The sequence below is a fragment of the Teleopsis dalmanni genome, chromosome X (assembly GCF_002237135.1).
Source record: "Teleopsis dalmanni isolate 2A chromosome X, ASM223713v2, whole genome shotgun sequence".
Classification (NCBI taxonomy): Eukaryota; Metazoa; Arthropoda; class Insecta; order Diptera; family Diopsidae; genus Teleopsis; species Teleopsis dalmanni.
Window position 1 is genome coordinate 101,871,219 of NC_051848.1, and position 5,155 is coordinate 101,876,373.

Sequence of the window (5,155 nt, forward strand, 5' to 3'; positions counted from 1 at the left end):
TACAATTTGTTTGTCTTCTATTTAAAATATCAGAAAGACAATTATTTTCATTATTTATTTTACAATATATATTCTTTAGTTCTACTTTACAATTATCAATATTATAGTAGATACTTTGACATTTTATTATTTCGTTTGGGATAATTAACTTTCCATCAGACTGGAATATAGGCCTTGTTTCGAAAAGAATACATTTATCAGTTATCAGAGGATACTTGATATATATTATTATTAATGAATTTTTTTGGACAATTTTGAAAGTAGAGACGTCCAGCAGATCGATTATAGAAATTTGTTTATATTCATGTTGAAGTATATCTTTAATTTCTTCAAGGTGTAACACGGATGGATATAAAATGTTTGCTTTTGCTAAAGCTATTGTCTGAATAGTATTTTGTAATTCAGTTATTATAATTTTTAGTCTGTGCCTTCGCACTATTTTTTGATATACGTGTCCCGTTAATGTGTCCACCGTTTGAGTTAACCTTCGAATTGTTTTAAACAATTCTGAATTCGTGGAATATTGTTTGTTATTGTTTATGATTAGGTCATTTATTTTACTTGTTATTTGTACAAAGTCGTCATGGTCGGGGGTTCCCGTTATCCATTTCCAGACGGTGCCTAATTCATTTATTCCTCTTTTGAATCTTTTATTCTCGAGTTGACTAAGTAGAGTTTCTACTAGTTCTATTTCCATTTCTACGTCAATAAATTCTGCTTGGTTGTAAGAATGTTTTTTCTTTTCAATTTCGAAAAATTGCTTTTCGTCACTTAGAATGTCTCTATAATAGGTTAAGTTAGTGACGTGTAGAATGTCACTATAATTATAATATGTCAAGGCGTCATTATTTTTTATTAATATGTAATTATCCCTAGTATAGTCTATTATTTCTCCATTTACTGATAATATCAGTATAATTAGTTTGATATATACAAACATGCTGAAATAAAAAAGGATTTATTTTATATAAATTTATTTTTTATATTATCCTTATGAATAATTCTATTCCTATTATTTATTCTAATTTTATTACCAAGGTCTTCTTTTACTATTTGTCTTTTAAATCTTGGTTGTAACTTGTTTCGTTCACCAATAATTCTTTCATATATGACCTGGCCTACATCAAAGCTTTTATCTAAGCGATTTTTATTATGGCATTTTAGCATTCGTGCTTGTGCCGTTTTCAATTTTTCATGAATATGTTCATGATTAATTTTGTTAAAGAATACATCATTTGGTCTTTCTTTTATGATTGTGTGGATTGTTTTATTATATTGTTGGGCAGATCTCAATATGACTTCTAGGTCATTTACAAGATTATATTCTTGTTTAATACATCTGCCAATCTCAACAATTGTTGAGTGGACTCTTTCCACTTGTCCATTTGTTGTACTGTGACGGGGATCACAGTAGTAAAGAAGGATATTCATCCTTTGCATGAGAGATTTGAACTGAGGGGTGCTCAAGCTTGGTTCATTATCCAGAGTAATATGTTTAGCTTCTGGGAATGTTTGTAATATTTCTAGAATTTTTTCATCTAAATTAAATTTATTCTCTATAGTTTTTATAATCAAAAACTTTGAGTAAGAGTCCAAGCATGTAATAAATTTTAATTTTTGAGCATAGAATATATCTATGTGTAGGTTTTCTCCTACTTTTGTTGGAATTGGAGCTTCCTTTATAGGTATCTTCTGTGGATGCCTATCATATTTATTAGTATTACATATCACGCAGTTTCTACAATATTCTCGTAATTGTTTAAACATTTCAGGCCAATAGTACATGGCAGTTATTTGTTTAATATTCTCATCATAACTACGATGAGCTCTAATATGTATTTGTTCTATTATAATACTTTGATCATCCCTATTTGGAATATCAATAGGAAAGTGTTTAGTATGCAAAAATTTATTACTAAAAGTTTGCTTAAGCATGACCTTTATTTCATATAGGTCTTCAGGAGTGCAATAAATTGCCGTAACCAATTTTGGTTGAAGATATTCTTTTAATATTGTTATTAAGTTATCGATTGTATCGAATTCGATTATATGACGTGTTTTATCAAATGTTTTGATAGATTCATGTACTGTGAATCTATTTTTGGATAATATTAATTGTTGTTTAAACATGTTTAGTGGCTTCTTAGTCTCCTCAATGTAGACGTTATCGCTACTAGGAGCTGAATGTTGACTGGCATTGTCGACATCTTCATCATCATCACTTATGGATTCATCCGTTAGATTGTGTAGTTCAATCCTTGATAAGGCGTCTGCCACTACATTGGTGTGTCCTTGCTTATAAATGATTTTCGGAGAAAACTCTTCGATGAAAGCATGCCACCTCTTCATTTTGGAATTAGGGTTGCGATTTGAAATTGCAAACGATAATGGTTGATGATCCGTATGGATCTCTAGATTTGTTACGCCATACAAATAGTTTCGTAAATTCTTCAACGACCAAACGATTGCAAATAATTCTTTTTCGTTAGTCGCATAATTTCGTTCTGTTTTATTTAAAGTTTTAGAAACAAATGTTATTGGTTTTGAATCCTGAGATAAAACCGCTCCGATTGCTATATTAGAAGCATCGGTATTTAGAACAAACTTTTTGGAATAATCTGGCTGCGTGAGCTCAATTTGATTTAGTAAATATTCCCTTAAAAGGTTAAATGATTTAAGGGCTTCTTCATTCAATTCTATAAGAACCTTACTAGACATATGTTTGGAGATTTTACCATTTCCTCCAGAGAGTAGGATAGTTAAAGGTTTAGCAATTTTTGCATAATCCTTTATAAATTTCCTATAATAGCCGGTTAGTCCGAGAAAACTTCGCAATTCTTTGATATTGCGTGGAGCAGGATATTTTAGAATAGTTTCTACTTTATTTGGGTCGGTTTTAATTGTTTTATGAGCGACCATATATCCTAAAAATTCAATTTCGGTTTTAAAAAACTTTGATTTCTCAAGGGAAATCTTCATATTTGCTTCGTGCAGTATTTCTATAATAAGTTCTAAATCTCTACGATGTTGATCTAGATCTGCAGAAAAAACAATTATATCGTCCATGTAGACGTGACATATTTTGCCAATATATGAGCGCAGGATGTCGTCCATAGCTCTCTGAAATATGCGTGGAGCATTTTTTAAACCGAATGGCATTCTGAGGAATTCATACTTGCCATTATTTATTGAAAAAGCAGTTTTTTCAATATCTTTTTCATTCATCAGTATTTGATGAAAACCTGACTCTAAGTCTATTGTAGAAAAGTACTTGGCTTTCCCAAGATTTGATAAAATTATACTGGTATCAGGGATTGGATACCTATCAGGAATGGTTTGATCATTCAGTTTTTTAAAGTCAATAACTAGTCTATGTTTTGGGGTACCATCAGGATTTTGTCCTTTTTTGGATACAACCCATATTGGAGAATTATATGGACTATTACTAGCTAGAATAATGTTGGATTCCAACATTCTTGAAATCTCTTCATTCACAAATGAATTGACAGAGAATGGGTAAGGGTACTGCTTGCTCCAGATAGGAGAATCAGATTCAGTTCTGATTTCAGCCCTTATATCGGTTCTGAATGGTAGTTCCATATTTATTTTAGAATGAAGTTTATTTATTTTATTTTTTAAGGTGGCTTCAAGCCTAACCTTTTTCCTTATTTCCCCTAAGTATCTCTCACTTTCGTTGTACGTGATATTATCTTTTATCCGTACATTTAAAGATCCTAATGTGGAAGTTTCCATTAAGGTATCTTGAGAATATGGTTCAGAAATATCATCTTCTGAACTCTCTTTAATATTATTTGTTAAGGGTAAACGACACTGTTCCCCATTTATATTTTCATTTTTGCCGGTATTACCTTCGGCTGGCTTTTCAGGATTTATTTTTCCCGAAATATTATTCAATTTACTTGAATTTTTATTTTTATTTATTTTTTTACTTTTGCCGGTATTATCTTCGGCTGGCGCCTTAGGATATTCTTTATCCCAAGGGGGTATTTTTATATATTCTTCTATATAATTTTCTGTTTGAGTCGTTAATTTTTTATTCTTGCGGGTATTATCTTCGGCTGGCGCCTTAGGATATTCTTTATCCCAAGGGGGTATTTTTATATAGTTTTCTATATAATTTTTTGTTTGAGTCGTTGGTTCTTGTTGGCCTCTTTTCGTATTGCTGTCATATATTTTTTCTAGACCTCCTTCATATTTGAGCAAGCCTTGCTCAATGTCAATGGTTGCTTTAATTTTTTTTAAAAAATTGTAACCTATTAAAAAATCAGATTCGAGATTTTTTATCTCGTAAAATAATTGTTTATGTCCAAATAGATGAACAATATGATAATGGCTTATAATTGTATAGCCATTAATGGTTTTTACTCTTTTTTTTATGCTTAGTTTTTGTTTATTTTTATAGATACCGGCTTTGATATAACAAGCCGTAGCACCTGTATCTATTAATATTTGGAGGTTTCTATTTATTGCTTTGTCCCTTCTGTAAATGAAAGGGAGTCCGATATTGGACCTAAAAAATGGTTCTCATTTAAATTATTAACTCGCTGGGTCTTTGCCTGCGGTTGATTGCTATTTTCGCTATTTTCGCGACGATGCTTTAAATTGTTGAAGGGTCGTTGCATCCTTCCATGATTTTGTGGTGATCCATTTGGATTCCAGAAATTGTTATTGTTTCCTCGAAACTGTGGTATCTGTCTGTTTTGAGGATGTGGCCTTTGTTGTATGGATGTATCAACATCCATTGGTTCAGGCTTAGGAAAACTATTTTGCCTGGGCTTATTTACATTTGCGCGATTAAAGCGCAAGTTATTGGAGAAATTATTTTGATTAAAAGTTTTTCTCTGATCAGAGAATTGGAATGCGAATTTTGCACGCAAATTATTGGATTCTAACTCCTGAGCTTTGGCTAGAGCGTTAGGTAAATCTGTAGGTGAAAGGGAAAATAATATATCATTTAATGGAGCGTGTAGCCCAGTAATGAACACTCTCAAGGCGTTCTGACGGTTTTTGTTATTTAATTCACGAGTAATGGACGAGTCATTACCGTGAGTCATTATTGTTTTGTTTATCAAAAGGGTTAATTTTTTATTAACCAGATTATAATAATCAAGGACAGTGGATGAGCCTTGCCTAA